This window comes from Mesoplodon densirostris, chromosome 7 (genome assembly GCF_025265405.1).
Source record: "Mesoplodon densirostris isolate mMesDen1 chromosome 7, mMesDen1 primary haplotype, whole genome shotgun sequence".
In the NCBI taxonomy this organism is placed as follows: Eukaryota; Metazoa; Chordata; class Mammalia; order Artiodactyla; family Ziphiidae; genus Mesoplodon; species Mesoplodon densirostris.
The window spans coordinates 29,327,390-29,345,639 of NC_082667.1; positions in this window are offsets into that span (position 1 = coordinate 29,327,390).

Sequence of the window (18,250 nt, forward strand, 5' to 3'; positions counted from 1 at the left end):
AGTCAGGACCTGAAGATATCAAAATATGTAAAGTTTTAGACTTGTTTTTATGGAGCTCACTGTCTATTAGGGGACAGAAATTTGTAAAGAAAATAAATACAGATACAGAGCTAGGACTTTGGAGTTGGATAAAGAAGGCTTCAAAGACACAGTGAAGTATGAACTGGGATTTGAAGGAGTAAAGGAGTTCAAGAGCCAGCATGGAGCAGGGGAGGGCATGCCAGCCTACAGATGCTATGTGGAGGCAGGGGGCAGGGAGTGAACTGGTGTGCTGTGTTTCAGGACATCAAAGTGATTTATAAAGAAAGTGCAAGGTGGAGAGTAAGTGGAACAGCTGAAGAGTGCTTGTCTATCATCATACTAGGGAATTTTAATTTTATCCCGTAGTCCACAGAAAACCATGCAAGAATTTTGAACAGAGAAGTGACAAGATCAGGTTTCAGAATTAGAAAGGCTCTTTGTCCCAATATGGAGGAGAGACCAGAGGGCTGAGGTGGCCAGAGTGAGAGACATCAATTAGGAGGCAGTGTGGTCCAAAGGAGAAATGACAAGCCCTGAATTAGGAAGCTGGCTGTAGAAATGGAGTGGAAGGAAAGGATTTGAGTAATATTTAAGGCCATTCATGAATTAATATATGTAAAGCACTTGGGATGACGACCAGCACATAGAAACACTCAAAAAAGTGTAAGCTACTGTTACTATAGTTATTTTTTATTTATTTATTTTTTCTGTGGTATGCGGGCCTCTCACCGCTGTGGCCTCTCCCGCTGCGAAGCACAGGCTCCAGACGCGCAGGCTCAGCGGCCATGGCTCACGGGCCCAGCTGCTCTGCGGCATGTGGGGTCTTCCCAGACCGGGGCACGAACCCGTGTCCCCTGCATCGGCAGGCGGACTCCCAAGCACCGTGCCACCAGGGAAGCCCTATTTGTTGTTTTTGTAGGAACTGTATTTTATGAGTCGCCAGTTGTACGGATGAGGAGAAGAGAGTCTAAGATGACACCACATAGGTGATTTGGTGACTGGGAGCTGTTAGTGCCATTTCCTAGCATAGGTAACAAAGGAGAAGAAGCCAGTTTGAGGAGATATATAATGAGTACAGTTTTGGACTTATGAATTTTTAGGTGTTTTTTATAATCCTGAAGAGATAAGTTTTAGTAGTTTGTTGGAAATTTTGGTCTGGAGCACAGCAGCAAGGTCTTGGCTTGACATAAGAATTTGGTGATCATTACTGAACGCCAGTGGAAGTTGTAATGAAGCACATTTCAATATTCAAATGTTTTAGGACACTTGTCTTATCTCCCCTCATTCTTTCCACAATTCCTCATGTGCTACAGAGGCACTTTATTTTCCAAATAATCTTTTTAAAACACACTTTTAATATACCTCTTAAAATATGATAATATTATTTAGAAGGGGCTTTGGCAGCATTGTAACCTTAATAGACTTGAATATGAAGAAAAATAAACTCTGTTTTAATAGAATCCCACTGTCCTTTGCAAAAGGGAAATATAAAACACTTCCTGGATTTCCGGTTTTCATAATTTGTTTTGATGACCGGTTCTGATGACTTTGATTATACTGCTTTGATTTTAAAGCAATTTTATTAAACTGTTGCTTTTGCTTTGTTAATATAAATTGTGCTTTGCTAAAGAAATTCTGTCGTAGCTAATCAATGAAACTCTGTGCGGGGCTAGTGCTAGGGATGGAATACGTTAGGTGGCAGCAAGCCTAAGAGTTTCCAAAATTATCTTTGACCCCAGATGTATGCAAGGCCTGCCACTGGATCAGGCAGAAGGAAGAATATTAGTCTCGGCTTTAGGATAAGGCCAAATTTGCAAATATGTGACATATACTGCAACTGTTTCCTTCTGAATCTATGGTAAATACATGGGTCCCAGAGGTGGCCCAAACCTATCTTAAAGCTTGCCCCCTTCAGCCACCAATTGACTAACAGTTACTTGTAATAAAACCAGTTTTTCATTCCATCAAAGGTGATGTCTTCAGCCAGGCTCCTATCAAAATACTTGGAAGAATATTTTATTTTAATATTTGTTACAACCAACACATTAGTGAGAATTATTTTCAGGGTTGTTAGATATCACTGACCCAGACAATTTGAAAACAATCCCGAGCAGACTGGCACTATTCTTGAGCCTACTCTCCTTGATATTTTTGCCAAATGCCTGGAGGAAGACAAAATAAATCAAGCTGATAAATTTTCTGGGAGACAAGCCGGAATGCATACTTAATCATAAGATTCTCCCCAAATCTTCGTAAGCTAAAATAAAAGACAGAAGCTGACAAGATAAAATAGAACTGATTAAAAAGAATGTAAAGTTCTGCCAAAAGTTTAAATAAATCAATAGTACAAGCACAAGATGGGGGTGAGGGGAGGAAGCTTAACAGATGTCTCTGAGGGAAAGTACAGCTAATGGTTCCTTTCACAAACTGATGTCTTTAAAGAGACTGTGCTAATTGGGAGACTGGGATTGACATATATACATTAATATTTATAAAATAGATAACTAATGAGAACCTGCTGTATAGCACAGGGAACTCCACTTCACTGTACAGCAGAAACTAACACAATATTGTGAAACAACTATACTCCAATAAAAAATAAATAAATAAAGACACTGTGCTCATAGGAGGGCAGCATTGCCCAAAGCCTGTTCTCAAGGAGAGGCTATTCAATGAAAAATGTCTGCATCAAATAATTTTGGAAAATGGAGCTTCCCTGGCGCAGTGGTTGAGAGTCCGCCTGCCAATGCAGGGGACACAGGTTCGTGCCCTGGTCCGGGAAGATCCCACATGCCGCAGAGCGGCTGGGCCTGTGAACCATGGCCACTGAGCCTGCGCATCTGGAGCCTGTGCTCCGCAACGGGAGAGGCCACAGCAGTGAGAGGCCCGCGTACCGCAAAAAAATAATAATAATAATAATAATAATTTTGGAAAATGCATAGTTAAATTAAAGTCAACAGGTTTCTTTGTTGTAGGACTTCTCAGAACCCCGGATTTGCTAATGTGTATTCTAACTCTAGGAGAGGAGCAACACTTTTCAAACTGATTTAATCATAACCCATTCTCCCTACAGAGGAAATGTGCCACCCATGGGGCACACTCTGGGAGATGCTGATTTAGGTATTTTAGTTGACTCAGGTTCAATTTTAGCTAATGATTTGGTGGACTGAACTTGCTGCTCTCTCATCCCACCAGAAGCACGGTGTACGGGTAAAGGTAGATAAAGGTATCAGACACTTACATAATGCTTAATATGTGCCAGACATGTAAGAACATGCTATTAATTATCACATTTTATGGATGAGGTAACTGAAGCAAGAAAGACTTCTTAACATGACAAAGTCACACAGCTAACAAGTGGCAGAGCAAGGATCCAAAGCCGGGCAGTCTGTCTCTAGAGTCTTTCTTTCCACTCTCCTGCCACAGCTGGAAAAGTGCTTCCAGTGCCTTCCATGTTGGGAGATACCCTTAGCCACCCTAATGAAACCAAAGTGGTAACAGTATCACATATGATGTGGCAGGAGATGCCAAGCAGAGAATGAGGACATGCCAGTGGTAAAACACACCGTGGTTAGCCTTAGGTTAACTATCCAGTTCCCAGCAAGAAAGGTTCCAAGCATCTCTATGAGAACAACTTGATTCTCACTGTGTTTAAAGGAACACTAGAGATATTCCTGGGGTGTGAATAAAAAAGAGCAGCAGCTTGCAGGAGGCATGTTCGTGTGACTGCAATCAGCAAACTCCCAGGAATCCTTAACATATTAACTAACAGCTCACATTTTGGCCTTTTTGCTTTTCTAGCGGCTTTCTGTAAAGAAGTAAAGTCATTCTAAATTATTCTCCACTTCTCTCAGACAACAAGGAGGGCTGGATGTGTTCCAAGCCAGGGTCCTCTATCTATTGATAACTGATGGTAACTCTTAGCAATGTGAAAAGTGTGTGTGCCATTTCACTCTGTAAGTCATTGCAGGAACTTAAGGCAGTTTGAAGGTATTCAAAAATATTCAGTGCATTATTGGCTGTAATGAAAAAAGTTTGGAAGAGTCTGTATCCAACAGCTGGATAAAGAAATTATAGTAAAGAAATCAATACAGAAAAATACTTGGCAGAGCCACCAAAAATGATATTATGGAAGGGTGGAATATAAATATATATGTACATTTATATACATATAAATATATATATTTAATATAGAAGGCCATATTAAATCCCACATTTTTTCTAGAGCAGTCTATCCAATAGACTTTCCTATGATGATGGAAATGTTCTCTACCTTTGTTGCCTGATACAGTAGCCGCTAGTCACATGTAGCTATCAGACACTTGGAATGTGGCTAGTATGACTATGAAACTGGATTTTTAATATAAGTTAATTATAATTAATTTAAATAGCCATGTAGGGCAAGTGTCTACCTTATTGGAGTGCACAGTTCTAGAGGGTGGAAGAATAAGTAATGTTAATATTCTTCCTTTTTTGTGCATTTGTATTTAAAAAAATTGTAATAATACTTTAAAGATAAAAATTCTGGCTGTCTGTAAATATGAATTCTCAATCTGTTGGCCATAGGAAGAGAGAAACAAAACTTTACAAGGTCAGAGGGATAGAGTTAGGAAACCCAAAGGAATGACATTTGGGAAATATTTGGGGGTGTTCAAGCAAATAACAGCCTTCCACATCTGAGTTCTGAACCAAATGAGAAACCAGAGAACAGATTAAGCAAATAGAGCCAAAATATTACCTTTATTATGGATAAAGCTGATATTGCAGGATATGGCTTATATCTGTGGGCTAGTGGGCTTCCTAATAATAAACCTCTGGGTAGAGAGACTTACCATCCAGTCACAGGCAGTGCTGGCCCCCCGCTCCCTTCAACCCCATTCCCAGTGGTGGGACCTTTACACCAAGTTTACTGCATGGTTGAGGGCAAGTGGGAACACATTCTCTGCATACACACCATCTCCCAAGGAGGAAACAAGGGGCAGGGTTACAAATGTACAACTAGATACCTCTCTTTTCTTCCTGGGGATAAGTGATGGGGCAGAAGGAGTTCAAGATGTTAAGCTAGTGGATCTCCCACCACATGAAAGGAAATATTAGGAGTAAGAAGAACATTCCCTACCCCCTGCCCTCACTCCCAACATCAAGAAGATTTAGGGTGGAGGGTGTGAAGAAGTTTCAAGATGCATTTCATAGAGTAAATGAGTCCATGACTGGGAATACACAGTTTTGGCCAAGATATAATGATTGAAAAATAGATAGATCCCTCCTTTTCCAAAGATTACCTATTACTTCTTTGACTTTAAAATAAATTTTAACCTACTGAATTTGAACTCCTTAAAATAAGCAGAGATGACCCTCAAATGTGATCTGGCAGTACATAAAATTCTGCTGAAGAAATGGATAGTGGACCCAAATGTCATAGCTATAACGATAAAATTTCTAGAAGAAAATATAGAGGAAAATTTTCTTGATTTTATGTTAGGCAAAGATTTCTTACATAGGACACAAAAGCAAGCTATACAAAAAATTGGATTTCACCGAAGTTAGAAATGTTTTCTCTTCAAATGATTCCATAAGAAAATAAAAAAAAAGGCAAGCCACAGCTGGGAGAGAATATTTTCAAAGCATATATTTGACAAAGAGCATATATCCAGAATATATAAAGAGTTCTTATAACTTAATAATAAAAAAATAGGCAAAAGATTCAAGTAGCTATTTCTCCAAATAAACACATTAAAGCAAATAGGATCTACATCATTAGTTAATAGGAAAATGCAGTTTATAGCCACAATGAGATACCACAGTACACCTACTTGGAATGGCCAAAATGAAAAAGACAGCACTAAGTGTTGATGAGATGTGAAGAAACCGGAGCTGTTATTCACTGCTGCCAGGAATGTAAAATGGTACAGTCACTTTGGAAAACAGTTTGACAGTTTCTCAAAAAGTTAAACATACCCTTCCATAAGCATATACTTACCTAGATATTTACACAGGAGAAATGAAAACATGTGTCTACACAATGACTTATATGCAGATATTTGTAGTAGAATTATCCATATTAGCCCCAAATGGGAAATATACCAAATGCCCATCAGCTGGTGAATGGATAAGCAAAATGTGACATATGCATATACTGGAATCCATCTAGGCATAAGAGGAAGAAACTAGTGATACACACAGTAGTATGCATGAATCTCAAAAACATTATAAGTGAAGGAAGCCAGACTCACAAGACTATATTTTGTATGATTGCATTTATATAAAATTTCTAAGAAAGAAAAAGCCATAGTTATACACAGCAACCAGAATGATATTTTAAAAACGTAAATCAGTTTGTATCATTTTTTGCTTAAAAATCTCCAGTGGTTTTCCACTGGCTTAAAAGTAAATCTAAACTCATTACTATGGCTTACGAGTCCTTCCAGGATCTAGCCCCTCCCTCTCTCTCTGATTCAACTTTCTTCATTACACTGCAGTGATATCAGGCTTCTAATTTTTTCTCAAGCACACCAAGCTTATTCTTGCCCCAGGGCTTTGTACTTGCTATGTCTTCTGCCTGAAATGCTCTGCCACCAGAGAGTCTCACAGCTGGTTCCTTCTTTTCACTCAGCTCAAACAACAACTCCATCTCTGACCATCAGTCTAAATGCTCTTCCCCACAAAACCTGTCTCTGTTTGAGGATCTACTTCTATGTAACCAACCGCCCCAAAATATCGTGTCTTAAAACAACACTTTATTATTGTGGGTTTACTGGGCTCAGCTGGGTGATTCTACTAATTCTGATCATGTAAGCAGCTGCATTTGGTGGGCAGCTGCTAAGAGCAGGAATGTCCAAGATGGCCTCTTGTTTGGCAGGGCTTCCCTCCACATGGCCTCTCTCACTCTAGAGTTTGGCCTGAGCTTCTTCACAGCACGGCAGCTAGATTCCAAGAGGGAGACGGTTCTCTTAAGACCTGGTTGGAAAATCTCAGAATGCCACTTTTGCTGCATTCTATTGGTCAGAGTAAGTCACAAGCCCTGCCCAAATTCAAGGGGTAAGAGAATAGATCCACTTCTTCTTCTCAGGAGTAATATGTATGTACTTGGATGTGAGGAATTATTAGCCACCTTATTTTTAATCAACCCAGCAGAGTTTCTATCACAATGTTTTCCCCATAATATCTGATACTACATTGCATGTTTGTGTTTGTTTTATTATCATTTTCTCCCACTGCAGTTGGTGGTGATGTATAAATTACCTTATTGCTCACAAGTATTTAATGATCACCAGGGTGAGTGTTGTGTAGTTTGGAGATCCACACAATCTGTTGGAAAAGGAGAGAACGAACTCAATACATTTTCTTTCTTTCTGTTCCTTGGGTTAACTCCTATAATACTGCATAAAAACCAAAAGTTAAAAGATTAACCAATGCACTATTCTCCTGTGTGTTCAGAACTTGAGCAACTTGGCTCATTAGCACTGGTTACCTTAATATTGTCCTCTAAGTCTCACCAAGATTACTAAGTCTTCTTTACATAACTCATAAGGCTTTAGTATTGTAATTATGAAAATCAGTCACTTTTATTTATGAGTGGATATGCTGAAAACTGTTTCTCTCATCAATTTCATTAACCAATCCTTGTTTAGTATTTCTCCCCATAAAGAAAAAAAAAAAAGTAATGACTCTCTGGCTGATTGGATCCTCAGCGAATAGGAGTTTACAGTAGGTTTTAATTTGATTATTACCATTTTATGTTGTACTTTTTTTTTTTACTCTTCAATGAATAAATTACCTCAGGCACACATAGTTAAAGTCCTTAATTCATATTACAGATACTTCTTTTCTAAATGCCAATCCATGAACGTGCAAATAAGGAGTACACACTTGCCTGCTTTACCTTAGAATGTTAATGATGGTAAGGTGTACCTTACGTGGTCACCAAAGCTCAAAGGTGGCAATTTTCTTCTACGGAGAAAAAAAGGTAGAATAACATCAGTCTATTTGGAGCTGCTTTGAACTTCTTTGATTTGGTTTAGGAGTGGGATTGGCCAGACTTTTTCTATAAAGGGACCGATGGTAAATATTTTAGTCTTTGTGGGCAACCTGGTCTCTGTTGTGACTACTCAACTCAGTCTTGTTTCAGGAAAGCATGTGCAGACAATACATAAACAAATGAGCCTGACTGTGTTCCAGTAAAACTTCATTTCCAAAAACAGGCAGCAGGGCAAATTTGATCTTTGGGCTGTAGTTTTCTCACCCCTGGTTTAGAATTTAGGGGTGAGAGGGAAGATGCTGTCTAGTGTAATGGACAGCACACCAGCAAACAGAATCAGGTGACTTGGTGTTCAGTCCTGGGTCTGCCCATTTGGTTTAACTCAATGAACATTTATAGAGCATTTACTGTAGGGATGGAAATACTGAGCACTGAGCTGCCACTGTCCTCTCCCTTACATGTCAGCAGGCGGCACTGTTCAGTCACAGCACTTGTTCAGAGTCCAGATGCACTCCCAGAATCCTTCTCAACACAGTGTTGCAGGTAGCCAGTATCAGTGGATTGGAGTGGCTGTGTAAGATGAAATGACTTGTCACTCCTGAAACACTATGTGTCATTTACTGTGCAGGGTGATTAGCATATTAGGATGAGTTAGACTTAATACTTACCCTAAGTAAGTATTAAGGGCCTCAGAATCCAGTGCCATTTCACTAGGTCATATCATTCACCGCTGCTGAAATCTCTAAAATGGGAATACAGGATCCTTCTCACTGGACTGTTGTGAGGGTCAAATGAGGTACTGTGAGTGAAAATATTCTATAAAGGGCAAAACATACTTATTTAATAAGTGAAAGCACTAAACAGGTATTTATCAAACCTCATTTCATTCCTTAAAATTTGGACAGCGCCTGGGATGAGGATCAAATTCCTGTAAACTTTCAAAGTTTACATGAAACCGTTTAGCAACTGGGACATGAGAAATTTCACCACCCAAAAAATGACTTTATTTTGAGAAATCAGGCCACTTCTGCAGAAGTGATGTGTGAGTTGTGTTGCCTAAGGTGTCCTCTGTTCTCAAATCTTATAGATGCCAGGTACCAAATTCTTCTGAAGTAGTTCCTGAAGGACAAGGATCCAAATGCAATAATAGTGGGAAACATTTTCAGCGGAGATGGCAGTGAGTGGGAGCCTTCAGGGAAAGTTCTTTGAGAGCTCGCAGGGGACTGTAATGCTTTTTTAGTTTCAAATGACAGAAGTCAACTTGGTCTCACCTAAGGAAAGACAGAAAATTTATTTAAAGAAACAGAGTTGTCTTTTGGAGCTCAAGGCAATATTGCAACCACATCAAAGAAATGACTGGAAGCAAAACGTAAAAGCTGTGAGGCTTCTCTGGATATCACTTTAGTTTCTCTGTGTGTGATTGTTTCTTGCCTTGCTTGCTCTCTCTTTGTGTGGAGTGGTTCTCTCTACTCCAGTCTGTGATGGAGAAAAATTATAATTCTTCATCTTCCAGATTTCTATGTTAGAGGCCTCAACCAACTCAACTCTTGGTTTTAATTCCAAATGTCTAGGGATGGAAGTGTATGCAGAAAGTGCCTACTGGCTCAATCAACTGGAGTCAGTGATTGCAAAGATATGCCAAGAAGGTGTTTTAATGAGTTACAGGGAGATGTATTTCCCAGAGAAAGGATGTAGGAATATGGGGCAGATACTCCAAAAGATGTCCACTTTAGAGTTCCAGTGAAAAGATGCCCTTCTGGCTTAATAGTTTATGGCTGTAGTGTTGGTCATAAATTTTGGTTTAGGGGAATAAGGTGGTTCTGGCCATGTCCCCTCCAAGAGTTTAATCTCAGAGATATTGACCTTTCTCAGGCCCTTCATCCTGGGCCTGTGTTTTCACAGCCTGTGTCCTCTCTAGTACAGATTATTAAGTTCATATGTAGACATGGTGACTAATAGGTGTTCTGTCAAGTGTCAGTAAACTGATGATAATAATACATAGTTTTGTAAAATTCTTCTGCAAAAAATGTGTGTATCTCCAATGTTTTCCCCTACATCTAATGAAAATCTTTCTAATAAAGTGAGTTTTCAGAATATTGCACCTTCTGTAAATTCTTGTGCTTTCCCAAGTATATCAGAAATCTTTGAAATAAAGAATATTTGTCCTTGTGTATTTACTTCTTCGCTTTGTCCCTGGCACACTGCTGGGCTTATGACAGCTGTCCCCCAAATATTTGCTAAAGTGGCTTCTCTGATCGGAGGCCAAAAAAATGGAATCATAAGAAAGAAGATGGCATCCTAAGAAAGTGATCTGAGAGAGAATCCTTAAATACAAAAGCTGGAAAGGAACTAAGCCTCTAAATTAATGTGGTAACTGGATATTTACCCCCCGCATATGTCCATGTCTTAATTTTTTGGAAGCCATGAATGTTACCTTATATGGAAAAGGGAATTTTCAGATGTGCTTAAATTAAGGATCTTGAGGTGGGGAGATTACCCTGGATTATGTGTGTGGGCCTGAAGTAATCATAACACTTCTTATAAGAGGGATGCAGGAACTGTCAGAGTCAGCAGAGAAGGCCATGTGATGACAGAGGCAGAATTGGAGTCATGTGCTTTGGAGATGGAGCAATACTCCACAAGTCGAGGAAAACAGGTCATCACTGGAAGCTGAAAGAGGAAAGGAAATAGACCTTCTTCTCAGAGCCTCCAGAAGGAACCAGTCCTGCTAACACTTGACTTTGGCCAAGTGAAACTAATATAACTAGAGATCCAAAACTGAAAGTCATAGGCCAAATCCAGTTAGTATATCTGTTTTATTTGGCCAGCGTAGTATTTTTTTTTTTTTTTTTTTTTTGCGGTTCGAGGGTCTCTCACTGTTGTGGCCTCTCCCATTGCGGAGCACAGGCTCTGGACGCGCAGGCTCAGTAGTTGTGGCTCACGGGCCCAGCCGCTCCGCGGCATGTTGGATCCTCCCGGACCGGGGCACGAACCCATGTCCCCTGCATCGGCAGGCAGACTCTCAACCACTGCACCACCAGGGAAGCCCAAGCGTAGTATTTTGAGAAAGGAAAAGAAATAAGCCAACCTTTAAAATTTTAAAAATTGATGTGTTTGACATAAAAATCTAGATTTTTGTTTTGTTTGTAAAACAAAAAACAAAGATAAAACCCAGAGATCTAGAAATACAGGATCTGCATTTCTGTGTGGCATTCATCCCCTGAATCTGGGCTGCAGCTCCTCCCATTCCTGGGACTTGTGCCTGTTACCTATCATTTCCTCTACTCCCTACCATACCTCTCATTTAAGCTGAATTATCAACACAAAATTGTCTTTGTTCTTCCTAAGTAGAGATATATTTCTCTGTATTCATATTTGTAGATAGGCTGAGAAAAAACAGTCGTGATAAATGTATGATGCTCATGTAAGATGTTAACAAAAGGGGAAACTGGGTGTGAGGTATATTGGAGCTCTACTATATTTGCAACTTCTCTGTAAATCTTAAACTATTCTAAAATTAAAAGTTTACTAAATGAAATTGGCATATTTCTTTATGAAAATGGAGAATCTTATTATGTATTTAACATGCAAGCAAAGTGTTTCTCTGTTGAATGATTCTTAGTCTATTTCACTCATTCCAGTTCTCTCTAGGCCTCCCTGAGCATGCATTTGTGAGCTGCAGACATCTGCATTTTACAGATGAGGATTCTGAGGCTGGGAGAGAGAAAATGACTTGCCCATGGTCACAGAGATAGCCTGGGAGTTGCTGGGTGTGCTCCAGGCCTCCTGACTGACTTCCAGCCCAGTGCTCTCTTCTTTCCTGCTATTGTGGGGAGTAATGGCTATAGGGAGGGCATAATAAGGTCAACATTCTAGAATACAGTGGGAATCTCACTTATCCTTCTAGAATCCTCTACTGGAGGAGAAGAAGCAGCACCAGAATCAGAGCAGCCTGCTTGCTTGCCATTTGCTTTTTTTTAAACTTCCCCCATTTATATTTTAAATCTGATGCATAGGGAAAACATTTGACATTTGTCCAAATACCAAATGTACTTTGGATTTTCTCTCTTACATATTAGCAAACTTCAGCTATGCGCTAGAACATTTCCTCTAAAAGCGGGAACCTCAAGGTTTGAGAAGGTTGGAGCGGAGTAGCTGGGACTGGGCTCAGGTCTTTGTGGAAGCTGTTGGGTAAAGGCTGAGAGGCAGGTGTTCAGTGTGAGCTCCTGCCATGCTGGGAGGTGAGGATTAAGGGATTAAGTGGATTTGGGAGGTTATGACTGCTTGGAGAACACTGTGCATTCACAGCCTTGGGTCTGAAGAGCTGTTGGTGTGGCAGGCTCAGAGCCGGCCAGAAAGTCAAGGTCAGAAGACTGTTAGAAGACTAAACAGGCTCAGAAATGGGCTGGTTCCTGGCCTTCCTCTGGCCTTAGCTCTGCAAGGCTATTTCCATGCTAATAACTTTCTCTGGGATCTGAAATGGTGAGCGTAATTGAGAGATGTAGCTTTTCTAACTTTTCCTAAGGTTGAACACTCGAGGTATGCGGGCAGAAAGGGAAAGGGAAAAGTAAATAATAATGATAGATGCAATTGTATTGAGTGCTTCTTATGTCCTCACGTAATTTATGTATTACATATGCAAGCAAAGTATTTCTCTGTGGAAAGAATACACTTTAGTCTGTCTCATTCATTCTTTGGACATCTCTAAGCATGAATTCATGACCCCTGAACATTTTCATTTTACACATGAGGATTCTCAGGCCCACACAGAGAAAGTAACTTGCTCAGAGTCACAGAGGGTAGTCAGGGAGGAGCTGTGAGTGGAATCCAGGCCTCCTGACTTAGTTCTAGCCCAGTTCTCTCTTTTCTTTCCTGCTGCTGAGGGGAGTGATGGTAATAGGAGAGAATATTTTGGAATTCATGCTTATGAGAGTATAGGCAGTATGGTGTAATGGCTGGAAACAGAAACTCTGGAGCTGATTGCCTGGGTTTAAATCCCAGCTTCACCACATATTGGCTGTGTGACTTGTGCAAATTATTTAATCTTTCTAAGCTTATTTCTTCTTCTGTGAAATAAAGATAGTAATAAACCTACTTCAGAGGACTATACAAGGATTAAATGAGTTAGTTATAAAATAGTACCTGGCTCACAGTAGCTTCCATATAAATGTTAGCTATAAATATTATTGCTATTTTGAAAATGAGGACCCAAGCTCGGAGAGGTTGCATAGTTTGACCAACAGCACAGAGAAGGGAGCCAAGCTGGGGTTTGAGCTCACACCTCTGCTATCAATCATCTATTTTATTACCTACCTATTAGCAACTCAGGTTTGCTCAGACCAGTATTCCTTGGCTACCTATCTGGGCAGCCCATGGTATGTAAACAAAGTTTCTGTGTTTCTATTGGTAAAATATTGATAATCTCGATTGGTCTTAGATCTCTCACCTCCTCCTTTTAAGTTCTTGCCTTGAGTATTTTTTCCTGTTCTTCTATGTGAAGGGAAATAGAAGAAGTAATGATATAAATTTCAAACTCAGTAGGCTAACTGAAGTACATTGGTAGGGAGTAACACTGAGTGCAAAAAAGAATGCTTACCATTGAAATGGGCAAAAGGCTTTGTCTTAATGGTTTCAGATGGAGAGCAGCAAGACAGTGCTCCGATCAGGTCATTTAGACATAGTCGCTGGAGCCTAGTATGAGCCAGGTGCTCAGGACATAATTATAATACATTTGTTGTCTTCAGAGACCTTCCATTTGAATCTGTTGTCTGCAGTTATTTAATGCCTTCAGTCTGGGTCCATTCTACCCTTTATGAATCCCCATACTTTATATAGGCCCTTAGCACACAAAAGAATATTGATCAGGATTGTGGAAGGGTCCGTCTGAACCCTGGATTATTCAAAGAACAGTTGAATGAACTGCTAATCTTCAGGCTGGAAACAAGAACATAGCTGCTCTCCTTACTTGAATGGTGTTCAAACAGAAAAGAGATTACTTTTGTTTTGGATGGTTCCAAAAGAGAAACTGGATGGAAATTGCAGGCAAACAGATTCTCGGTTCAGTTTGAATCAATCCATTTATATCACTAATGGTACCTACTAAGTGCCAAGGGTTTACCCAAAGGCAGACAGAGGCAGACAGAATCCCTACATCCACAGAGTTACTTTTTTTTTTTTTGATCACCAGAACTGCAATCTAGTCTTGACATAAAAATGTTATAGAGAATATAGATGTATGTAATAGTGTACACTTTGCAGATAGCCTCGTTTGAATGATATAGTTTGGTTGGCAAAGTGTTTTGATAGCATAATGGGAGATATTCTGAAGAGAGACTAAAAATAAGGGGTACAGGGTTCTAATTCTGATCCTATGTGATCTCAGGCCTCAGTGTTAGCACACAGTGAATGGCAACACAGAACTAGATGGCCTTCAGTCCTCTCTCCATTATGGGATTCTATTCAGCTTTCATTTTGTTTGTTCTTAGATCTTTGTACAGTCAAAAAATATAATCACATCTGTTCGTGAAGAGCTGAGCAGATGATTATTATGAGAGGCCCACTGTTTTAACATGTACTCATTCTCAATTCAAGAATTTCAAATTGAATGGAAAAAAAAGTCATTTGGGAAGAATAATTATTTTTCTTTAGAATTTTAATTTTTTTCCAGCCTTATCAAGATATAATTGATATACACCATTAAGTTTAAGGTGTGAAATATGATGATTTGATATAGGTATACATTTTGAAATGATTACCACAGTAAAGTTAGTCAACACATCTGTCACCTCATGTAGTTACCTTTTTATTTATTTCTATATTTATTTTTTTGTTTACTTTTTGTGGTGAGAACTTTTAAGATCTCTTTTAGCAACTTTCAAGTATATAATACAGTATTGTTAATAATAGTCACCATGATGTACATTAGATCCCCAGAACTTATCATCTTATAACTGGAACTTTGTATCCTTTGGCCACCTTTACCCATTCCTCCCTCCTTGACCACCTGCCCCTGGCAACCACCAGTCTGTTCTCTGTGGTTTATTTTAGATTCCACATGTAAGTGAGATCATACAGTATTTGCCTTCCTCTGACTTATTTCAGTTAGCATAATGCCCTCAAGTTTCATCCATGTTGTTACAAATGGAGGGATTTCTTTCTTTCTTTATGGCTGAATAATATTCAATTGTGTGTACATACCACATCATCTTTATCTGTTTATCCACTGACAGACACTTAAGTTGTTTCAGGGTCCTGGCTATTTTAAATAATGTTACAGTGAACATGGGGGTGCAGGTATCTCTTTGAGATAGTGACTTTATTTCCTTCTCATATATACCCAGAATTGGAATTGCTGGGTCATATGGTAGTTCAGTTTTAATTTTTTTGAGGAACCTCTCTAGTGTTTTTCATAGTGGCTGCACCAATTTACATTTCCACCAACAGTGCGTGGGTTCCCTTTCTCCACATACTGGCCAACACTTGTTATCTCTTATCTTTTTGATAATAGCCCTTCTAACAGGTGTGAAAGGATATCTCATCATGGTTTTGATTTGCATTTCTCTGGTGATCAGTGCTGTTTTACCTTTTCATGTACCTGTTGGCCATTTATGTGTCTTGCTTGGAAAAATGTCTGTTTAGGTCATTTGCCCATTTTTAAAATAAGATTTTTTTTTGCTATTGAGTTATATTTTGGATATTAACCCCTTATCAGATATGTGGTTTGCAAATATTTTTTCCCATTCCCTAGGTTGCCTCTTCAACTGGTGATCAATTCTTTTGCTGTGCAGAAGATTTTTAGTTAAATGTAGTCCCATTCATTTTTGCTTTTGTTGCTTATGCTATAGGTATCATATCCAAAAAATCACTGCCAAGACCAATGTCAAGCAACTTACCCCTATATTTTCTTCTAGGAGTTTTATGGTTCCAGGTTTTACATTCAAGTTTTTAATACACTTTGTGTTAGTTTGTGAGTGGTGTAAAGTAGTGATCCAGTTTCATTATTTTGCATGTGGATATCCAGTTTTCCCAATATCGTTTAATAAAGAGACTATCTTTACCCCACTGTGTATTCTTGGCTGCCTTGTCAAATACTAGTTGACCATATATGCATAGGTTTATTTCTGGGCTCTTGATTCTGTTCCATTGGTCAGTGTGTCTTTTTAACAGTATCATACTGTTGTAATTACTGTAGCTTTGTAGTATAGTTTGAAACCAGGAACTGTGATGCCTCTAGCTTTGTTCTTCTTCCTCAAGTTGGCTATTCAGGGTCTTTTGTGGTTCCATACAAATTTTAGGATTGTTTTTCCTATTTCTATAAAAGATGAATTTTGACACTGAATCTATAGATGGCTTTGAGTAGTATGGATATTTTAACAATATTAATTCTTCTGACCCATGAACATGAGATATTATTCCATTTATTTGTGTCTTCTTCAGTTTCTTTCATCATGGTCTTATATTTTTAATTGTACAGATTTTTCATTTCCTTGGTTAACTTTATTCATAGCTATTATATTGTTTTTGATGCTATTGTGAATGAGATTATTTTCTTTAATTCTTTTTCAGATAGTTGTGTTGTTAGTATATGGAAATGCAACTGATTTTTATACGTTGATTTGGTATCCTGAAACTTTGCTGAATTCATTTATTAATTCTAACAGTTTTTGAGTGGAGTCTCTAGTGCTTTCTACATATGAGATTATGTCATCTGCAATCACAGACAGTTTTACTTCTTCCTTTCTGATTTGGAAGACTTTTATTTCTTTTTCTTGCCTGATTGCTATGTCTAGGACTTCTGGTAATGTTGGAATATTCTCTGGTGAGAGTAGACATCCTTCTCTTATTCCTGATCTTAGAGGAAAAGCTTTCAATCTTTCACCACTGAATATGAAGTTAGCTGTGGGCTTGTCATATATGGCCTTTATTATGTTGAGGTACATTCCTTCTATATCCAGTTTGTTGAGAGTTTTTATCATGAAGGATGTTGAATTTTGTCAAATGATTTTTCTGCATCTCCTGAGAATAATAATCCTTGATATCCATGTGCTGGAAAGTATATCAGCTCTAGTACTTAACTAGATTCCAAAGGTTATGAGGAAAACTTCCCATTGAGTCTGAGTTACAGGTAAGACATGCTAAGAGCTTTCTGGGAATAAATCAATTTTAGTGTAGACTGGGGGTTAAGGGTAGGAATAAATTAAGAAAGTGATGATACAAGAAATGACAGAAGGTCTATTTTAGGGAAAAAAGAACACTAAAATCCAGCAAAGTTCTTATTGATATTCCCAAGTGAACAGTAAGCACAGGTGACACTTACAGAAGCATTTAAAAATAGATTTCTAGTAACGTTACTACTTATATTATGAAAATACACATGTATGTGTCATGAGCAAGTAGTTCAAGAGCATGGAAAAATCCAAAGTTGTGCCTTTGTTAGACAACATTTTTGATTTTTAAGTATGTTTCAACATTCAGGTAAAAAAAAAGAGTTATTATCTTTAAAAGTAATTTAAGTCATGAAGCATTTTCAGAGTGCACCCTCTTGAAAGAAATCATAGATTTGGGAGAACATGTAGTCAAGTGATAAAGCAAATGTAGAGAGAGCCCAGAAAATACAGCTATTCTCTCTAGACTGCCAACTATTTTTAAGAGAACTATTTCTCTGAAAAGTTAGTTGACAAGTAAGTTAAATGTAGCCTGTTAAGTTGCCTAAAGTGCTGTCACGTGGACTTCAAGGTTCCCATCCCAGCAGTGGAGGAGATTTCTGGTACAGGTGGCACAGCAATGAGTGACAGATGATATGCCTTATTGCCTGAGGGGGAGCTTTGAGAAGGCTGGAAGTCCTTGATCAAATTTATTTAAGTGGCAAAGTACATAGGGGCTAGCAAGTTAGGAAAGGATATTTGTTGATCTTGCAATTGAATTTCCACAGACTCAAATTCATAGTTCTCGTCTTGGCTCTTAATTCAAATTTGAAATAAAAATTAAGATATGGTTTTTAAGGCTGCAAATTGTGAATGGTTGCTCTGTTTCCCAGCTTACCACCCTCCCACACCTGCTCCCTCCTTCTCAAGTCAACAACTTCTCTTCCAGAAAACACAGGCGAGGTGGAACTGTTGTAGCACCTGCATAGGCTGGCAATAAAGTGGATAGTCTTGATTTAGTATCCCTACCTTCCTGACTCTCCTCTTAATAATTAAACAATTAGACATAGAGTTAGGTACCTGCTCCATGACACTAAAGTGATACTGG